Below are 22,965 nucleotides of genomic sequence, written 5' to 3'. Positions count from 1 at the left end.
AGTGATCATTGCCGACCAGCTAACTTTCACTGAGCACATTTCAAAAACTGCTCGATCTTGTAGGTTTATCAGAACACGCTACACAGATCCTCGTCCAGACACTAGTCCTGAGTAGACTCGACTACTGCAACGCCCTCCTTACTGGCCTCCCAGCCTCTACAACCAGACCTCTTCAGATGGTCCAGAATGCAGCGGCAGGAGTGGTCTTCAACGAACCAAGGAGGGCCCACGTCACGCCCCCTCTTCATTAGTTCACACTGGCTTCCTATAGATGCCCGCATTGAATACAAATCCCTGATGCTGGCCTACAGGACAATCACAGACTCCCTCGTACTTACCCTCACTAATTGAATCATATGTTCCCTTCAGGTGCCTACGCTCTGCAAACGAAAGGCGTCTTGCAATACCATCACAAAAAGGTGCAAAATCACTCTTGCGCACCTTCACCTGGTCTGTTCTTTGCTGGTGAAACGATCTGCCCGTCGCCACTAGGGCAGCAGAGTCACTAGTAATCTTCAAAACCAACTCAAAACTCATCTTTTTCGTTTACACTTGACCCAACATCGCTAGCACTTTCTTCTTCTTCTCCTGCTCTTTCCTATCCTTTTCTTTAAAAAAAAAAAAAAAAAAAAAAAAAAAAAGCCTTGTGTCGGCGTTAGGTAAGCCAAGACCCCACTCAGAGCACTTATGCACTACTGCCCTTTGTTGATATAAATTGCTTCTATTGTCTACCTCATTTGTACGTCGCTTTGGATGAAAGCGTCTGCTGAATGACTAAATGTAAATGTAAATTTATTTTACTAAGAATTTCTAGGGGTGCCAATAATTGTGTCCAACATGTATTTCACAATGATATTTTCCTCATTTTAAATTTGTGTAATCCATTTAAAGGTTAGATTTTTGTGAATTTTATTAAACAAAAGATCAAAAGGATTAACAATGCAGCTTTCTTTGATCATATTTACCAAGGGCGCCAATATTTTTGATATACATGACATATATGCAAGACCTAAATACAATGTTGCAAATGTTCTTCAGTGTATGGTGTGTGATTTACTCTTTTAAAGTGCAGAGCTGTGTTTATGACAATGAGCCCCTTAAACAGCTAGTTAAGCTCAAAACATTAATTTCAGAAGCAGTGTATTATTATGGGAGGAACTGTGTTATTACTTCAGCTGTTTAGCGATATGAGAAAGTGAAACCAGACCAGGAAGGATCTCCATAGGATCTCTCAACTTATTTATTCACACTGAACACACTGGGTATGTGTAATGTATAATAATAATAATAATAATAAAGTAAAATAAAACATGCATGATGATACACTATTTTGTGTTTTCTGACATTTCTTTTCTCTTAGCATGCAGGAAGCGTGTCTCTTTAGAGATGAAGTTCTTTTGTTTCTCCCTCCTGATTATTGGTGGAGCTACAGATTCAAGATCAGGTAATTATTTAAAGGGCTGAAGTGTATTTATGTGTAAAAGAAAGCGGAAAGAGATTTAATAAGTTACTTATGAAAGGAACAATGTACAATCATCTTCGGTCACTGTTCAGTTTAGAAATTAATGTTGCAGTTCATTGAGCATTATTATTTTTACAGATATTTAACATATAAACAAACAAACGTACATCTAGTATTGATCAGAGTCAGAATTATTATCTTGTAAAATCGGTATAGACCAAACACATGCATGCAGAAATCTTCCTAAATGAAAAATCAAATATTACATGTGACGATAATCCAATTAAAGCAGCAGTCCTCTTGTTGGAAATGTAAAACATAAGTTAAAACGATCCTAAGGGCCCGAAGAATGGAAGGATGGAAGAATTTGTGCGGTTTATTTAAAGTTATTGTCATATCCCATTTGCTGTTGTTGTATCTCCGTGCCTCTAGAGGTCCCCTGTGTTCCCTTTTTGCCTTATTTCTTCCTCGTGTGACCTTGTTAAGCCTCACTCAGGCCACCTGTGCCTTGTTTCCCCTCAGTGTATTTAAGCGATGTATTTTGCCTGGGTTCCTCACTTGGTTTTTGAGCCGTCACCCTGTGTTTTCTGCCTGCTCTCTAATTCTTCCCAAGCAACCTGAAGTAAGGTATCCTGAGTTTATCTCCTGTTTGTTGGAACTCTTGGGTTTAGGTTTTTTCCCTCGTGGAGCTTTCATTTTTCTCCTGTTTATTTTGCTCTTTTGTTAAATGCCTCGATCTGAGAAGAACTTTTGTTAGATTCTGCTGGCCCACCTTTTTTCTAATAAATCTACCTTTTTTTTGAGATCCTGCTTGTAGTGTTTCGTTTGGGTCCTACTCAATCTCTCCTGTGGCTCAGCGGTAGTGCTCTATACTACCGCACCAGAGACCCGAGTTCACGCCTGGGTGTGACAGAAAAACCAAGTCAGCCATGGACCCAGAGACACTTGCCTCTAAGGACCTCCTTGCAGTGATTGCGCAACATGAGTCGTCTTTCCAACGTCATGAAGCTGTTCTCAGTCATCAGGAGGAGCTAATGGCTAAACACTCTCAACTTCTTGCTGATGTTATGAGCTCAATTCACCAACTCTTTGACCGACTCCCTGCCACAGTACCGCCCTCTGCCATAGTATCTCCCGCCGCTTCGGCCCCAAGTTGCAACGCGCACACTTTAGCTGCAGAACCCAGATTGCCACCTCCCAAGCCATTTGCTGGGGATCCGAGCTCCTGCCAGGGTTTTCTAACTCAGTGCTCTCTGATCTTCGAGCTCCAACCCTCAAGTTTCCCAACAGAGCGAGCCAAGATCGCTTATATAATTACCCTTCTCTCAGACAGGGCACTCTCCTGGGCCTCTGCGGTGTGGCAATCACAGGATGCCTGTTGTGAATCCTACACAGCCTTCAAAAAAGAATTTAAGCAAGTGTTTGATCACCCAGTCAGTGGTCGAGAAGCTTCCAAGCGCCTGCTTTCTCTTAATCAAGGTTCTCGCAGCACTGCAGATTTTGCCATTGAGTTTCGGACCATTGCAGCAGGGAGTGGGTGGAACGACGAGGCACTGATGGACTGCTTTCTAGGAGGTTTGTCTGAGCCCCTACAAGATGAGTTAGCCACCCGAGAACCTGCTACTGATCTCGAGTCCCTAATTACGATGGCCATCCGTCTGGACAATCGGCTAAGAGAGCGAAAGATGGCCCGCCGCAAGGTGTCACACTCCCAACTACCTGTGAACAGATCATTTTCCCCAGGTTGTAATCCAGAGTCCAAGGTCTCCCCAGTCCCTGAACTAGGTCATAATTCCATTGAGGACATGCAGTTGGGTCGTTCCAGACTCTCTCCCACTGAGCGGGAACGTCGCATGCGGGAGCGACGTTGCCTGTACTGCGGTGTTTTCGGCCACTTCCGCTCCAGTTGCCCCGAGCTCTCGGGAAACGGTGGTCCCCGTCCAGCTCCAGGAGGGCTGTGATGGGGAAAATAAGAGCTCCTCCTGCTAACACCGTGCTAGCGGTACCTGCCACTCTGGCCTGGGAGGGCCACCAACATCAGGTCCAGGCCATGATCGATTCTGGTGCGGCGGGTGACTTCCTGGATCTAACCTTGGCTAAGAAACTCGGGGTTCCTACTCAACTTCTTCCTCATCCCCAGGCAGTCACAGCGTTGGATGGCAGACCATTGAAGCCGGGCAGAGTAACAGAGGCCACTCAGTCCCTACGACTCACCATCTATCAACACCAGCAGAAGGAGACCTTTTATCTTATTGACTCACCAGAGTATCCTGTTATCCTGGGTTACCCCTGGCTGCACAGACATAACCCCCGAATAGACTGGTCCGCTGGCACCATTCTGAGCTGGGGTCCTACTTGCCTTCTCACCTGTCTACCTCAGAATCCCTCAGTCTCTAGTTCTATATTTCAAGAATCTGTGGATCTGTCCAAAGTCCCAAGTTCTTATCATCAGTTTAAAGCTGTGTTTAGCAAGTCTCGAGCCACCTCCTTACCACCTCACCGCCCCTATGACTGTGCCATTGAGCTCCTACCTGGCTCCTGTCCTCCCAGAGGTCGGATCTTCTCCTTGTCTTCCCCTGAGCGCAAAGCTATGGATACCTACATTAAGGAGTCCTTGGCAGCCGGCATCATTCGTACTTCTACTTCCCCAGCTGGAGCAGGATTCTTTTTTGTAGGGAAGAAAGATGGAGGTCTTAGGCCGTGCATTGATTACCGGGGACTCAACAAGATCACAGTCACGAATCGATATCCTCTTCCTCTCATGGCCACTGCCTTTGAGCTACTACAAGGGGCTTCCGTTTTTACTAAACTGGATCTTCGCAATGCTTACCATCTTGTGAGGATTCGGCAGGGGGATGAATGGAAGACGGCTTTTAACACTCCCACAGGACATTATGAGTATCTGGTAATGCCCTTCGGCCTCACCAATGCACCTGCAGTGTTCCAAGCGCTGATAAATGATGTTCTCCGGGACATGCTTGATAAATTTGTCTTCGTATATCTTGATGACATATTAATTTTTTCTAGCTCGTTGAAGGAACATGAGGGGCATGTCAGTAGGGTTCTCCAGAGACTTCTAGATAACCATCTCTATGTAAGACCTGAAAAATGTGAGTTTCACGTCACTCAGGCTCAATTTCTCGGGTTCATCATCACCCCTGGCCATGTGGAAGTGGACCCCAAGAAGGTCGAAGCTGTCCTCAACTGGCCTATTCCTACCACAGTCAAGGAGGTACAACGTTTTATTGGCTTCGCAAATTTTTATAGGAGGTTTATTAAAAACTTTAGTTCTGTAGTGGCCCCCCTGACAGCACTGACCAAGGGAGGAGTCAAGTTTTACTGGGGTCCAGAGGCAGGAGAGGCTTTCGAGAATCTCAAGCGCCGCTTTACTTCTGCTCCCATCCTCTCTATCCCTGATCCTGAGATATCTTTTGTGGTGGAGGTGGATGCATCTGAGGTGGGCGTAGGGGCCATTCTGTCACAAAGGGGGAAGGATGGGAAGTTACACCCTTGTGCATTCATGTCCCGTCGCCTGTCCGCTGCTGAGAGCAATTACCATGTGGGAGATAGAGAATTGCTCGCAGTTAAACTCGCCTTGGAGGAATGGCGCCACTGGCTCGAGGGTGCACAGCATCCTTTCCAGGTTCTAACTGACCACAAGAACCTGGAGTATCTCCAGCAGGCTAAGCGGCTAAACCCTCGGCAAGCCCGATGGTCCCTGTTTTTAATCGTTTTCAGTTTTTTCTGTCTTACAGACCTGGCACCAAGAACACCAAGCCAGATGCCCTGTCCCGAGCCTACTCTCCCGAGACACAGGAGAAGCCTCTGGCATCGATTATTCCGAGGTCTAGGATCGTTGCTCCCCTTCAGTGGGACCTGGTGAGGGTGGTGCGAGAGGCTCATGCCCAGGAACCAGATCCAGGAGGAGGTCCCGTGGGACGCCTGTATGTTCCTCATTCTGTCCGGGGCCGGGTCTTGCAGTGGGGTCATGAGTCTCCCTTAACATGCCATCCAGGGTCAGCTCGCACGCTTGACTTCCTCCAACGGCGGTTTTGGTGGCCATCAATCAAGAAGGATGTAAGGATCTATGTAGAGGCCTGCCCTGTGTGCAGCCAGGGAAAGTCTGGGCATCAACGACCTCAGGGACTGCTCCATCCCTTACACATCCCCGTAGACCATGGTCACATCTTTCTCTGGACTTTGTCACTGGACTCCCCCCATCCCAGGGAAACACGGTCATCCTGGTGGTGGTGGACCGGTTCTCTAAGGCCGCACGGTTCATTCCCCTGCCCAAATTGCCATCGGCCAAAGAGATGGCCGAACTCCTTATGGTCCATGTCTTCCGAGTGTTTGGAATTCCCCTGGATGTTGTTTCAGATCGAGGGCCCCAGTTCTCGTCCAGGTTTTGGGGAGCCTTCTGCAAGCTGATTGGGGCCACCGTCAGTCTATCGTCTGGATTCCATCCAGAATCTAATGGCCAAACGGAACGAATTAATCAGGATCTGGAGACCACCCTGCGCTGTATGGCCGCCAATAACCCCACCTCTTGGGCCACCTACATCATATGGGCTGAGTATGCCCACAATACCCTCCGTTCCTCAGCCACTGGACTGTCCCCTTTTGAATGCCAGTTCGGGTATACCCCTCCATTGTTCCCAGAGGAGGAATCTCAGGTCGGTGTTCCCTCGGCCCAGCGCTTTGTCCAACGCTGTCGGCAGACCTGGAGGAAAGCTAGGAATTCCCTTCTTCAGACCTCCCAGAGATACCAGCATCAAGCTAATCGCCACCGTAGGACAGCCCCTAATCTACGAGTTGGTCAAAGAGTCTGGTTGGCCACCAAGAACCTGCCGCTTCGGCTTGAATCAAGGAAGCTGTCCCAGAAATGCATTGGTCCTTTTCGAATAGCAAGGAAAGTAAACCCTGTTTCATATCGTTTGTTCCTTCCTCGTTCGCTTAGAATTAACCCGACATTCCATGTCTCATTGCTAAAACCTGTTTTGTCTTCTCCATTTGCTCCACTTCGCAGACCCCCTCCACCTCCCAGGATCATCGATGGCCGGCCAGCCTACACAGTCCGTCGGATACTGGACTCACGGAGGGTCCAGAACTCATTGCAGTATCTGGTGGACTGGGAGGGCTACGGCCCGGAGGAACGCTCCTGGGTTCCAGCCAAGGACATCTTGGACCCAAGTTTGATTCGGGAATTTCGCACCCGGAGGACAGGGGGTTCTGGAAGGAACGTCAGGAGTCGTTCCTAAAGGGGGGGGTCCTGTCATATCCCGTTTGCTGTTGTTGTATCTCCGTGCCTCTAGAGGTCCCCTGTGTTCCCTTTTTGCCTTATTTCTTCCTCGTGTGACCTTGTTAAGCCTCACTCAGGCCACCTGTGCCTTGTTTCCCCTCAGTGTATTTAAGCGATGTATTTTGCCTGGGTTCCTCACTTGGTTTTTGAGCCGTCACCCTGTGTTTTCTGCCTGCTCTCTAATTCTTCCCAAGCAACCTGAAGTAAGGTATCCTGAGTTAATCTCTCCGTTTGTTAGGACTCTTGGGTTTAGGTTTTTTCCCCTCGTGGAGCTTTCATTTTTCTCCTGTTTATTTTGCTCTTTTGTTAAATGCCTCGATCTGAGAAGAACTTTTGTTAGATTCTGCTGGCCCACCTTTTTGTCTAATAAATCTACCTTTTTTTTGAGATCCTGCTTGTAGTGTTTCGTTTGGGTCCTACTCAATATCTCCTGTGGCTCAGCGGTAGTGCTCTCTACTACCGCATCAGAGACCCGAGTTCACGCCTGGGTGTGACAGTTATTAAAGGTTTTCCTTTACCATTTCTTAATATTTTAAATGGGATTTTAACATATTCCACTATCAATCCCGATAGTTTGGATCTTAAAATAGGAAAAACTGATTTTGTAGGACAGGAATGTAGCTATTAATACGTTTTTAAGAAATTGTCTTGTGCAGGAAAGTGACCCTGGTCCAATAAGGAGGAACTACATTTATCAACATCTAAATAGGAAATCTGTCAATGAGGTCAATTCAGATGTAAAATAAATAAATAAATCACGGCGCTCAACAAAGATCAGTTTTAGAGTCTACAAACCAGAATAAGACATACTTCTTTAAACAGAGACGGATTCAGATTATGATCAGGTGTTGTTGTTGTGGGCGTGTCCTCAGGAGGATCGTTCAGTTATAGGTGAAAGTGAAACTGAGACAGGAATAATCTCTTTTTAATCTTTACATACTGTCACATCAGCTTTTAGTTAACACTCGTGTAATCATATCAATTATTTATTAAACTCTAGTGAACGCGTCGATGTTTAGTCGAAGGTAAGTCGAGAAACACATTTACTTGAAGAAGTGTGTCTGTCGTGAGATCAGACGTGTTTAACCGATACGTAGATCTTGAAGTGATACTAAACTATTAAAATGTGTTTAAAAAGGATAAAGTCAAATACTGGGCTACTACATGTAGATACACGTTGTGTATTTGGACCTGCTTGGTCTGGACTAATTTAACCAGTTGTTTCTAGGTCTGTAAGTAAACTGTTGTATTCTCTCTGTGTAAATGTAAAACACACACAAGTTCACACATGAGATGACTGTTTGTTTCTTTCGTTTTAGCTTCTGTGTCCTTTAAGATGAAGTTCATTTGTCTGTTTCTGCTGATTATTAGTGGAATCACAGATTCGAGATCAGGTAATTATTCACATCCATGTAAAGAGCTGAAGTGTGTCTTCATGTCTATTCATTGTCCAGCTGAACTCTATATTTAGTCTATTTATAGTTTAGTTTATAGTCTGTGATAACAACTGACTCGCTGTATTATTAAATTATAATGACTTTAGAAATTGCTTTATTAACATTGAGTAAACTGCAAAAAAAACCCAAACCACTTAATATTTAATAAAACAGAAATGCGCACAAGCAGTGATTTTAAGCAGACATGTTTGGATGCAAAGCTTTGTGGAGAGAAACAGTTACTGCTTTACATGTGAACGCTGTAGTCTTTGTCTTGCTGAAGTTTGACAGTTTCACTGACAGGAGGTTCACTTCTTCTCTTTTACAGAGCAGTATGAAGTAGTTGGTCCCGCAGATGCTGTTTTTGCTGTAGCTGGTGAAGATGTGATTCTGCCCTGTTCAGTCAAACCCAGCATCAGTGTTGAGGACATGAGAGTGGAGTGGTTTAGATCTGACCTGAAAGACTCACAACTAGTGCATCTCTATGAGGATCATGAAGACAGAAATAGAGATCAGAGTCCATCCTACAGAAGGAGAACAAAATTGAATCATCAAGAACTACAGAGAGAAACACATCACTCAAACTCTCATCAGTCCGAGTCTCTGATGAAGGACTTTATAAGTGTTTAATTCAGTCCAAATACTGGTATGATGACATCACTGTTAAAATCACTGTTGAAGGTGAGTGAACCAAAGGAAATTAAAGTCACAAAAGAAAGATGGCCATCATACACTGAATGAGAGAGATCACAACAAACTCATTGTTGATAGGAGATGCGTGACAAATTAAACAACATGTGTTCTAAAATCAGATTAAAATATAAAACACATTTAATATCCTCTGACTGGATAAAATCAAACCTGAAGCTAAAAACTTGTAGTCTGTGAGCATCATACACTACATGATTGTCTAAGAAACTCTAATCTGCAGACTGGCTCTGACTCTCAGCAGCTAGCATCAATTTCTTCAGATTGTACATCAGGGCAAGTCTTAAGATGCTCTAAAAAGTCCCAACAACAACATAATCTTCTTCTTGTTTGTCTGTAGCTGTAGGACGTCCTCCGGAGATCACTGTAGATGGGTTTGATCGTTCAGGAGGACTTCATCTACAGTGTGACTCTGAAGGCTGGTATCCTGAACCTGTTCTTGAGTGGCTGAACAGAGAAGGAGTCAGTTTGAGTTCAGACACTACAGAGATGCAGAAAAAATAGATGGTTTCAGTGTGAAACACACCATCACTGTATATGAGAGAGACGACAAGATTCACTGCAGGATCAGACTGAAGCATCACATGCTGGAGACACAGATTATCACCACAAGTAACTTCTGACACTTTTGTTCCTGGAATCTTCTTGTGGTTTGTTTGATGCAGTAAAAAGATTTAATGATTATCAGCTTAGTTGATTAAGTAAAGTAGCAAAAATATAGTACTGCCTAGGAACCATTCAGAAATGAACATTATATATTTTAATCATCTCATCAAAAAGTTTGATTCACACAATATGCTTCATTTCTGTTTTGATTTACAGGTAATATGTTTAATTCTTGGAGGACATCAGTCATCATGATTTCAGTTTTTGTTGTGCTCAGTGTGATTGCTGTGATACTGATAGCTGTGTTTGCCCGTAAACACAAAGGTAAGATGTTTCTTTTCTTGTTATTTTAATTGGTTTTTTAAATAAGGCAGTGTATGGTTAAATTTTCAAGATAATTAAAGAAAGTTTTTTTATATCACATTTTATATACAACAATGATACAAAGTGCTCTTCATACAGAACAATCACAATAATAAAAGAAAAGAATGACAAATTAAAACATTTTATAATTAAAAAATATAATAATAATAATAATAAACGTTGGGGGCGTGGTTATGACCTGAGCTAAGCACACGTCTTTTTGTGAGCTCCTGGCATTTTTCGTTTAAATTCCTAAAATCACCCATTTTATTTACCGAAACAACTTTAATTTCACTGAGTTGCCGTTCATGAGTAAGTAATTAACAGGATGCCGTCAAAGAAAGGCAAAATTAAGAGTAAATCGCCTCTCCTCAAGTCACGGATCACGATGATGAGGGGGATGTTAGCAGTGATGCTAGTTCTTCAGGTACTGTGTGCAGCGTCCCTCAAAGTGATACAAATCTGGATGTAATTCAAAAACTGGACTAAATGAGAAGTGATGTTTTCACTAAGCTGGACGGTGTTTTAAATGCGATTCAAGATGTAAAGAGAGACGTAAAAGACTTCTCCGGCGCATTGTTATGGCGAAGAGCGTATCAGCAATGTAGAGGAGGCAGTTAACTCAGAAAAGAACAAGTTGGAAGAAGCGACTAAGCGTATAGCTTTTCTCACACGAAAGCTTGATGATCTCGAAAATCGTTCACGGTGATCTAACCTCAGATTGGTTAATCTTCCGAAAAGGTGGAAAATCCGGATGCAATCGCCTTTCTTGGAAAATGGCTGAATGAAACTCTGGGTCCCGAAACTTTTCCCTCACCTCCCATCATAGAGAGAGCACACAGGATACCAGGTAGGCTACAAGCCAACCGTTCAACACCAAGAGTGCTGATCATGAAGTTTCTGAACTTTCAGGACATGGTTCGAGTGATGCGTGCGGCCAGAACGAAAGGCAAAGTCATGTACGGTGATCAGGAGGTCAAGTTTTTAGATTCTACGACAGAGGAAGCGCTTTGATGTGGTTAAACAGCGATTGAGATCACTGAGCATCAAATACGGAATAGTTTACCCAGCTAAACTACGTATTACAGTTGATGGACAGACCCGTGAGTTCGAGGACCCGTCGGATGTGGAAACATTTCTTCATGGAAAACAAAACAGAGGTGCCATATAACCGTCTCCGAACTCAGTAAGCAACATAATACGGCTATATTCAATTCGGAAAAACTGACTTTCATTCCTGATGTTTCGTTGCCTTGTTCGGTATAATGGCTTGGTTACAGTTTTAGTTAACGTTACACATTATTTCATTCGATAGGCTATGCATTGGGAATGCTAGCTACTAACTGGTCCGTTGCAGACCAGATAATCAGGATAATCGATGGTGATTTAATATTTCAGACTTAACTTGTGTGTAATCGGTATATTCAAAAACTGATTCCTATTATTATTATTATTATTTTTATGGGTGAAGGGATGTTTAATTGAATTACTTATTTTGACGTTCTACCAGGAGTTTCACTTAATTTCCGTTTTTTTAGATTTTATATTATTTCTCTAAGTGTTTGGCTTTAACTGCTCCTTTTTGATAATGGATCAGTGCTGGATCATAACTTCATTTTTACAGGAGACTCATCTTCTAAAAGAGGAACTAGTGAGAGTACGAAGAAGATGGCCAGGACAGGTCTTGGCTTCCTGTTACTCATCTCATACCAGGGGTGTTATGTTGTTAATCCATAAGACTATCCCCTTCTTAGTTAATAAAACTATCACAGATAACGCTGGTAGATATTTGATAGTGCAGGGTACATATATGAGTAAAGCTTTTAATCTGATTAATATCTATGGCCCGAACGACGATAACCCAAAGTTTTTGAAAATCTTTTCATATTGATAGCCTCTCTTCTGGGAGTAGTTATTATAGCAGGTGACTTTAATTGCACTTTGGACCCACTGCTGGACCGTTCCTCTGGCTTCGATAGTTCCCACTCTCAAAGTCGGAAAAAATTCAACAATTTATAAAAGATTTGAACCTTTGTGAACCCTGGAGAATACTAAATCCATTAAAAAAGGAATATTCATGTTTTTCATCAATGTCTAAAACTTCCTCACGAATAGATTATTTTTTAATTTCATTCTCTATTTTTTCTAATATAAATAGCTGTGTATATGATAGTGCAGTTTTGTCAGATCATTCTCCAACCTCATTACTTTATATAGACTTAAAATTAACTAAAGGTCCCTCTAGATGGCGCTTACATTCTAATTGGCTGCAGAATCCTGACTTCATTGAATTTGTGGGAAAACAAATAGACCTGTATTTTGCAATAAATACAAATCAGACTTCAGCTACTACTAGATGGGAAGCCTTTAAGGCATTTATTAGGGGCAAATGATAAGGAGGAGATTACTAATGCTATTAATAATATGAGGGTGGTAAAGCAGCGGGTCGATGGGATTCCAATCGATATCTATAAGGAATTTAAGGAGAAATTAATATTTCCATTATTAGATATGTATGTTGAAGCATTTGAACAAGGCTTTCTTCCCCCTCATTAAGAAGTGCTATGATCACACTTATTCTAAAACCAGAAAAATCACCTGTGGATTGCGGCTCTTATAGACCAATTTCACTTTTAAATTCTGATGCCAAAATCATTGCTAAAGCATTGGCAATGCGACTTGAAAAGGTTCTACCTAATGTGATACATATAGATCAAAATGGCTTTGTTAAAAATCGGCAAGGGTTCCATAATGTTAGGAGGGTCCTTAATATAGTACATGCGGGGAAATGAAAACCGTGACATGGCTATTCTTTCACTCGACGCCTAAAAGGCATTTGATCGTCTTGAATGGCCTTATTTAAAGGAAGTGTTAATCCATTTTGGATTTGGTGATTATTTCCGTAGATGGATGGAAATCCTTTTAGTTGACTCCTGTGCAGAGGTGCTTACTAATAATTTATTTTCACCTTCATTTGAAATTAGCCGTGGTTCTAGGCAGGGCTCACCACTTTCACCACTACTATTTGTTTTAGCGATGGAGCCCTTGGCAATTTCAATAAGGTCACATCCTTCCATTCAGGGTATTTATACTGAAAATATTGAACATCGAATCGCATTATATGCGGATGATGCCATTGTATTTTTATCAGAATTGGAAAAATCTATCCCATCCCTATTAGACCTTATAGGCCAGTTTGGTAAATTTGCGGGGTTTAAAGTTAATAAAGACAAGTCTTCAATCATGTTTCTTAATGAACAAGATAGACTACACCCTAAAGTGTCCCACCCATTTGTAAATGCTATATATGGCTTTAAGTATCTTGGAGTTAAAATAACACCTAAAATAAGCCTTCTTAGCTCAGCTAATTATGAACCTTTGCTAGCCAAGGCAGTTGAAGAAACAACGAGATGGATGTCACTCCTCTATCTTTGATGGGTAGAATAAACATTATTAAGATGAATATTTTACCAAAGTTTTTATATATCTTTCAGTCAATTCCACTTCCTCCTCCTCCTGCATTTTTTGTAAGAATAAGAAAGCTCCTTTCTAATTTTATTTGGAGTAACAGGAAGCCAAAATTAAGACTTTCTCTACTATATTTGCCCTATGAGAGGCATTTCCTATGGTATTATTGGGCTGCTCAACTGAGAGCTGCAATGTACTGGTTTTCTAAGGACACAAATTTACCATGGGTGCAGGTAGAAGAGTTGGCTGCAAAAGGCCTGTCACTTGCTAGCTTTTTGTATTCATAATACAAAAAAAGAATAATATAATAATTTTAATATAAAGAGAAAAAGAACAGGCAACCCATTTGTAAAAAATACTATTACAATTTGGTATGAAGCCCATAAATATCTGGGAGACCTTCCAGTACTTTCCTGCTTCTCTCCTATTTGGGGTAATGACTATTTTGGTATAAAAGGGATTTGGGGTTTAAATTGTGGATGAATAAGGGTGTGGCAATGTTGTCAAATTTATATGAAGATGATCTCTTATTATCTTTTAATAATCTTGTAACAAAATTCCATATTCCTCAGAAACACTTTTTCAATATCTGCAAATTAGAAGTTTTATTTTTCTCATTTAAAAATTCCGTCAAACGTCCTCCATTGTCAGAACTGGAAACGGTTGCATTGCATGATTGTAATAATAAAAAGCGGATTACTCAGCTATATGACATATTAAAAGAAAAACGTAAAGAAAGTTCTGAAACTAAAAGACAGGCATGGATGCAGGACATGAATTTGGAGATCTCACAGGACGACTGGGATACAGTTTGCCTAAATTCACAAACAAAAACATTGAACACGAGATTGAGACTCTTACAGTACAATTGGGTAATGAGAACTCATATAACCCCTGTAAAATTAAATAAATTTAACCCTAATATCCCAGATCTCTGTTTTAAATGCAATAAATATCCTGGTACATTTTTTCACTGTGTATGGGAATGTGAGGAGGTACAGAAGTTTTGGGTTGGGGTAACTCAATATATTTCTCAATTTACTTCCTCTAAAATCCCTTTATGTCCTTTACTATGTATATTGAATCTGTATGAAGATACCTGCTCCTTGTCACTAAAAGAGCAAAAACTTGTTGATATGTGTTTACTACAGGCCAGACGCTCTATTGCCTTATTATGGAAAAACACTAATTGCCCTTCTCTTGGTCTATGGCTGAAAAATTTAATTTCTTGTCTAGCTCTGGAGAAACTTACCTATATAATAAGGAAGAAATTGTCTGAATTCACATAAAATACAGTGCTCATTCTTTAAATGCACAGTTGGTTCCCACTTTAACAAGCTGCATGCTGTCATTTTTTTCTTTGCTCTCAAGCAGCTGTGTCTCACAAACAATCCCAGGACACGTTCTTCATACGTCACTAACACAGTTATATGTAACTGTCAATGACTTTCCTTGATCTTGGATCATTTAGGGCCTGTTCCATAAAACAAGTTTACTGAATAAGTCAGGCTTATTTCTGTTAGACTTATTGATTTGGTTCAAGAGAAGTCAGACCAACTGAAATAAGCCTGGCTTTTATTTGATAAACTTGTTTTAAGGAACAAGTCTTTAAAGCTCATCCTAGACTTGCTGTCATAGCAACAGGTCTGTAAACTTAAACCTGCTTGGGGTTCATGTACACAGGATTGAATCTTTTTAAACAGAATTGATGCTTCATGAAAATAATATAACATTATTGTGTAGTTTCTAATACCACAGCCAAATTTATTAATGACACAGTTATTAATGACAAAATAATTGAATAATAATACACACGCTATACAGTTCATCTGAGCTGTGTATTAATTGGAAGCGATGACAGTTTTTAATGAGCGTAGGACATGCAGACAGATAACTTGATCTGTTAGAAACTTTATTTAATGCTGTAACATAAGAAATCAAATTTAATGAATTGTCAGTTACAATTGAAATAAAATGTAAAACATGTAAATGGTTATTTATACAGCACTTTTGAGAATATCAACTGAGAATAGACTGTCAGTTATATATAATGACAAGATTAAACACTCAATTTTCAGTTAAAGACATTTCATTATTAAATTCAGAGATGTTATTGTCCAGCTCAGTTCAGTTTAAATAGTATCAGTGCAATCATGTAAAAAAAAAGAAAGAAACAAAGCTGCACATTTCATATCTATGATAACATTTCTTTAGTTTTGTTCACTTGGCTGTGCATATGAACGGATTGCATTCAGACTTTCTTGACTTTATTTTGTAGGTGAGCTTTGCTAGAACAGATAGATAATAAAATGTTATGTCCATATTTTTGAAAATAAAGTTGTTGGATATTCCAGTCCATTACTTTGATTAAATAAAAGTCTCACCTCTGAGTTTACTTGAGAGCATAAATACAGCATGAAGGTGTCTCTCTAGTGGTATGAAAGAAAATTACAATCAAAAAATGGCTACACAACCTTTTTAATGATCTTGATATTGGTCTGTAGTTGCTCAATTTGGTGTTATTTAGATTACTGCAGTTTTCAGGAATTGTCAAAAGACCCAGCGAGAAGTGAGGTGTTTTTAAACCGTTAAACACTCTTTGACTTGTTTGTTTCATTTCTTTTCATCTAGTAATAAAACAAACAAGTCAAACTTGAGAGAATCATTGAATAATTCATTTATAAATTGTATGTTATTGGGTGTAACATCCAGGCAGCAGAAGGAGCCCTCGCCCAAGTACTAGCTGGGCTCCCACCCCCAGGTTCTTCCTGTTTCCTGTTTGTAAGCCTTTATATTCTGAGGCTCTCCAACTGGGCAATGCAAAGTATTGCCAGTTTACCTGCCTTACCTGCCTTATCAGGGTGACAAACGGAAGACAGCCTTCCCTTACCTCTAGGGGCACTATGAATATCTTGTTATGCCCTATGGACTTGCAAATGCTCCAGCAGTCTTCCAATCTTTTATTAACAAGATCTTCAGAGAAATTATTAACCAGTTTGTCATTGCCTACATTGATGACATACTCATATACTCCAAGTCAGAATTTGAACGTTACCCATGTAAGAACAGTCCTGTCCTGACTCATGAAGCAACAATTGTATGTGAAGGAAGAAAAATGTGAGTTCCACACCCCAAAACTGCATTCTTATGATACCACATCAGTCACCAGGGGTATGAATGGACAACATGAAGGTCAACGCAGTAACCGAGTGTCAACCTCAACCTAACACTGTCAAAGAACTCTAGAGATTTCTAGGTTTTGCAAATTTCTATCGATGCTTTATTAAGCTACTATAGCCTGGTCGCTGCTCTTCTAACCTCTCTTCTAAAGGGTAGGCCACCAAGTTGCGATGGACACCAGAAGCCACCCATGCCTTTGAGCAGCATCCCAACCCTGACCTTCCGTTTATACTGGAGGTTAATGCCTCTGATTGTGGCCTTTCCCAAAGGCAACCACGGTCAGGTAAACTGCACTCATGTGCCTTTTTCTCTTGGAAACTCACTCAAGCTGAGAGAAATTATGATGTCTATGAAGGCTGCTATTGAAGAGTGGCGTCACTGGCTAGAGGGAGCAGTCCACCCATTTCAAGTGATCACAGACCACAAAAAGTATATCAAGGGTGCCAAACGCCTTAATCCCGTCAGGCCCGATGGGCTCTATTATTCACACGCTTTCAGTTCACCGTTACATATCGACTTGGTACCAGGAACAGTAAGGCAGATGCTCTTTCCCACCGCTATGACCGATTATCCAACACCTCTGACCCAGAAACCATCCTACCACCCACCGTAGTCTTGGCACCCGTGTCCTGGGATATAAGAGAAGAAATACAGCAGGCTCCACAACTAGAACTTCCACCTGACCAATGTCCTCCCAACAAGCAATATGTCCCCTCCAACTTGAGGCATTGCGTTATACAATGGGTACACACTTTCCTCAGTGTGGGACATCCCGGCATATCATGAACCATTTGCCTAATGCAGAACTCATTCTGGTGGCCCTAGATGGTCAGAGAAATCACTGCCTTTGTCAAGTGATGCCATGTCTGCGCACATTCCAAAACACAGAAGGAACTACCCTCTGGCTTCCTCCAGCCTCTGCCCATCCCTCAACGACCCTGGTCACCTTTCAATTGATTTCGTAACAGATCTACATCCCTCTGAGAATTGCACCACCATACTTGTTGTGATCGACTGATTCTCAAAATCATGCTGCCTAATCCCATTTAAGGGACGCCCTACTGCAATGGAAACTGCCCGAGCTCTCATCCACCACGTCTTTTGGATTTACAGACTTTTATAGTCAGTGATCGCGGCACCCTGTCTTCCCACAAGCAGCTAGATATGAATGTCAGCCTTACCGCCGCTACTACCCCCAATCGAACGGTCAAGTGGAACGGCTCAATCAGGAGACTGGCCATTATTTACGAACCTACTGCAGCAGAGAGCAACATGGGTGGTCGGAATTTCTACCCTGGGCAGAGTATGCGCAAAACTCCTGACAAGCCGTCAGAACTCAAGCCCTCCAAGCCAAAAGACCACCCTCCCTACCAACCTGGCCACTACCTCTGAATATAGACGGGGCTCCTGCTTATCTGGTGTATGAGTTGTTAGACTCTAGGCGAAGAGGGGTCAGCTCCAATACTTAGTGGATTGGGAGGGTTATGGACCTGATCATGGGTAGCCGCCCGGGACATTCTGGATCCATCCCGCATCGAGGAGTTCCACCAAGCCAGACCTGACCAACCAGCTCCATGACCACAGGGGAGACTACAGAGTCGCTCCTAGAGGGGGTTCTGTAACACCCGGCCAGCAGAAGGAGCCCTCGCCCGAGTACTAGCTGGACTCCCGCCCCAGGTTCTTCTCTGATCATTTCCTGTTTGGAAGCCTTTATATTCTGAGGCTCTCCAACAGGACAATGCAAAGGATTGCCAATTTACCTGCCTTATTGAGCGTTTATCATTCTACCCATTGCTATCTTGTGTATTATCATTGCCTGCCGGCCTGTTTCTCGATTGTTGGATTTGCCCTTCTGTTTTGTCTGATTGGATTACTGTTCTGGTTCTGACCTTCTGCCTGCCTACTAACTCCATAAATGGATTCTAACTCTGCCTCAGCGTCCTTGTTACATTGTGCTTAGTTGTCATTTTGTTCTTTTATCAGAACAGTTGTGGAAAAAAACACAATCTCCATTTATTTATAAGCCAGAATCATGCTGCTTTATTTTGCTCACAACAAGCTATTAATCAGTTCCACATTTAATGTCTCCTGCTGATTTTTGTTCATGACTTTCAGCTGCAATTAACTGTTTTCCAAAAAGACAAACAGAATAATACATTTTATATCTTGTGCGACTTTCGATACCACATTCGATTATAAATCGATAAGAATCAGAATCAGGAATTTGAGTTATTATTTCTAAAATGTAAACAATAACTAACCTTATGTCCCTGAACTAAAAGAAGTGCTATGTAAAATTTGTTAATAAAAGTGTGACCAATTATTTCTATCAGTATTAATGTCAAGTCTGTTTTCATCCAAATATTTAATTAACAGATATTGCTCATTCATATATAAGCTTTTGTGTATAACTTGGATCTTGTAATTTATTATTTATCAAATCACAAATGATGTTTGTTTTCTGAATGTTGTCTGTTTTCTCTTGTCTTTTGTAAATCTTCTTTAGAACACAGTCAACTACAGGATAAATACAGTGAACTAAAGAACGAGAATGGAAGAATACAACATGGTGAATCTGTCTTTATTATGTTATTAATTCATTATTCATTTAAAGTCTGTCTGTCTTTAATATGATCTTATTCAAATATAAATGTATTACTTTATTATTATTTAGTCAAACAAAGAATAAATGATATTTATTTATATATGTTAATTATGTTTATTTATATAATTTATATAAACTCTGTAAGATGTTCTTGGATTTTATTGGTCTTCAAGAATTGATTGAAATTATTGATCTCTTCATTAGTCTAAAGATGAATTCTGTTATGGACGCTTTATAACTTCATACTTTCTGTTTTCAGCTCTCATATATTTAAGAACATACAAGGGTGAGTATAAAGACATTATTATCATTATTGTTTTAAATTAAAGGCTTAATTATATAAAAAAATACATTTACTACAATTATTTATTTTTCATACATAACTAAAAACCAAAGAAAAGAAAACTAAATCAAAACAAAGGGATCCAAAATAAACAACAAAGTGAATACAACAGTATTATAATATAATGTACATTAAACATATTTATTTACATATAATAGTGTCTTTTTTTGTGTTGTGAAGTTTGATTCTTGATAAATAAATAACTGTTATTATCTTTATGATGTAATCATGTGTAAAGCTGAATCTTCTATATTTTTCTCAGTGAATGTGATTCTGGATGCTGATACGGCTCATCCACGTCTCACTGTGTCTGATGATGGGAAACAAGTGAAAGATGGAAAGAATCGAATGGAAGGAGTATATGGAAGAAAAGAGAAACATAAAAGGTTTGATGAATATCTTGGTGTTTTTGGGAAAGATGCATTTTCCTCAGGGCGTTTCTACTTTGAGGTGCAGGTGAAGGAACAAACTGAGTGGGGTTTAGGAGTGGCCAGAGAATCTGTGGACAAGAGCGCAATGTATATGAGACCTGAGAATGGATACTGGATCATGGGACGACGAAAAAAGGGAAATATGAAGCTCTTGATTCTTCTGATTACTCTATTTCACTGAGTGTAGAGCCCCAGAGGGTCGGTGTTTTTGTGGATTATGAGAAGGGTCTCATCTTTTTTTATGATGTGAGTCCAGCTCTTATATCAGCTCTTACACTGATCAGTCTTTTAATGAGAAACTCTATCCACTTGTTTGTTTGGGGTATCAGTGGAATGAAAACGCCACACCACTGATCATCTGTGAAGATTATTAAGGAGATCAGTCAATGATCAACTAAAGTAAAAGTGTAACAGCAATAACTAGATCTGCAGTTAGCTTGAGAAAGCCAGGACAAAAAGATTTTAATGTTTTGAAAACAGCTTACAGGTTGTGAAAGTTTGATTGTTTTTCAGTTTAAAATAGGTTTACAGTCTATATAGATGCAGTAGAAGAGGGACTCGGTTGTTGTTTAGTTGTTACTGGGTGGTTTATTTTAACTCTTGGCTCATTTGAACATTCTGTTAATGTAAATCTATGGGATTTTTATGATTTTTAATCTTCAGTTTGCTGAAAACCATAAATCTGATCAGTGAGAATAACAGCCCCAAACCTCAGATAAGTCTGAAGATCTGAGTTGAGTTTGGCAGTTATGGAGTTAAAGCTGTAGGACAGGGTTCCTCAAATCTTGTCTGGAGGACCACTGTCCTGAAGAGTTTAACTCTGATCAAACACACCGAAGCTACAAACAGAAGTCTTCAGTTGGCTTTTTATGTTTACTGTAATCTTTAAATATTAAAGACTTCTGCTTTATTAACTAAAAAGACTTATATAAAGACTTTATAAACTAACATAAAAATGGTTAGAATTTTTTAAAAGATCGTAGCTTTACTTCAACATAAATAATGTTTTGATCATGATTGAAGATCATGGAGATCATTCAGTTACTGTTACTTTTGTTTGTTGATGAATGTTCTTTATTTTCACAGTAAAATTATGTTTTCATTGTTTAGTGTTTTTTATTAATTTGATTTTATATTGATTTTGTACTTCATTGAATGTTTGTGTCTTTCCAACCCTGTTTTAATTATTCTTTTGTTTCCAAGATACAAAGGACATTTTTTTACTACCAAGCTCCTAAAAGAACTTTGACATACTTGGTTTTATGTATCTTGTGTGTTTTTGTTATTAGGGCTTATTTTTTGGCGGCATTCGGTTTTGTTCTTGTCTCCTGTTCTGTTCTTCAGTTCCTGATTGTTTTAATGTTTTTGACATTTGTCCTTTTCAGTTTTTTTTTTTTATAACCAGCTGTATACATTTTGATATTTCACCCGCATTTCCTTAAATAAATATATTTTATCAATACTGTTCCCAAACGAAATCTTACTGAAAGCTATTTACAGGTTTTTATGTTTAATAAAATAAATATTTTTCAGAAACTTAAACCTCTACAACTTAGTTTAACTTTAAACTTTTTAAACTTTTATTTTTTTCAAAATAATGTTTTTATTCAACAAATATCTTTTAAATGAAACCAAACTTATGTCTGTGCTCCCAAGATAAAAATTTTTATGTCAGTTTTTTGACATAACCTATGTATAACTTTTTTTTACTTAAAAAATCTGTATCCTTTTTTTATTACAGCTGTTAAGAAAACACATGAACACCATAAATCCACGCTGCCATATTTTCAAACAATACAACTTCAGGAAGTTTAAACCTATAGATTTACCATAAAACAAATACATAACTACAATAACCTGGATTTGTATTTATAGACTGTGCTTTTGTCACATTCTGGGTTAGGAGGCAGACACAGGGTAAGTTCAAATGGGAGTGTTTTTAATGAAACAATTTGGGAAAAGGCATACAGCCGATAATTTAAACATAGCATGGAACTTCCCACAAAGGGTAAAGTCAGCAGTTCAAGGTAATAGTTCTTTCCTTTAGTTGATGGCCGATCCAGGAGATCTCTAGGTGGGCAGACGAGAAGGTGAGCAGGTGTAAGTGTGCAACCTTGAGAACCGCCCGTTGAATGAATGGCAGGAGCGGGTTATAAAAGGTGTGCAGGCAAGTGGTTACAGGTGCAGGTAATTAGTAATCAGGGGATTGAGATCGGGACCATGTGACCGGTTTGGATGACAACAGTGCTGGCGTGACAGCTTTAGATAATATTGTATATTTAAAATGATATAGTATTTTTACAGTCTGTGTCAGTAAATAGTTGCCCATGTGAAAACTTATCCTATATAGTCTGATAGTTTGTTTCAGTAATTATATTTGAACACTGTTTAATCAAATAAAGGAAAATTAGTTAATTACAGTGCAAGTTCCAAAAATGTAAGTGCAGTTATTGCTATGAAAATATTACAGATCTGAAAGCAGAAATTAAACTTGCCAAGTTAATAATTTGTTATTTTAAAGTTTAATGTTTTTAAATCCTGGAAAATACACTAGATACAATCCCGCACAATCAAAAGCAATGTTTTTTTTAATGTACACTTGTAACTTTCTACTCATGATCTACAAATAAAAACACCATAAAACATTACTATTGTACATTTACTTTTTGTCTTTTTTAGAAAGCCATAGAATTCAATTTCATTTCCGTTAATCCTTTTTCTCCTGTTTTCATTTAGTTAGGAGTTAGTGTACATTATTTGTTAATTGGTAATTGTTTTATGTTTTGTCAGTTTAGACAGGTTTACTCTTAAAGCTCCGCCCTCTTCACCGGAGCGCAAGAATAAGTTTTGAGATCGGTTTGGTCCATCTCCTTCATGAGGTTTCATTTAATTCCTCTAAAAGGGAGTACAAATTAAAAATGTTTTCTTTATTTAATTTATGAAAATGTATGTTTTATAATAAATATGATATTTAGCTATAAACAAATTTCGGAGGCGCACGCACTGATAATTAATGCGGCTGGCTTCTCGTTTCCTAATCACGCAATTATCCAACCAGAGCAAG

At 39.8% G+C, this 22,965-nt stretch overlaps 1 pseudogene; it reads left to right on the top strand.

Moving 5' to 3' along the window:
• The first annotated feature begins 8,088 nt into the window (after nucleotides 1-8,088).
• Nucleotides 8,089-21,442, top strand: LOC122340869 (annotated as a pseudogene).
• Nucleotides 21,443-22,965: the final 1,523 nt, after the last annotated feature.

This window comes from Puntigrus tetrazona, chromosome 3 (assembly GCF_018831695.1).
Source record: "Puntigrus tetrazona isolate hp1 chromosome 3, ASM1883169v1, whole genome shotgun sequence".
In the NCBI taxonomy this organism is placed as follows: domain Eukaryota; kingdom Metazoa; phylum Chordata; class Actinopteri; order Cypriniformes; family Cyprinidae; genus Puntigrus; species Puntigrus tetrazona.
Note: the sequence above shows the minus strand (reverse complement) of the source record. Positions and strands in the feature narration are given on the sequence as shown.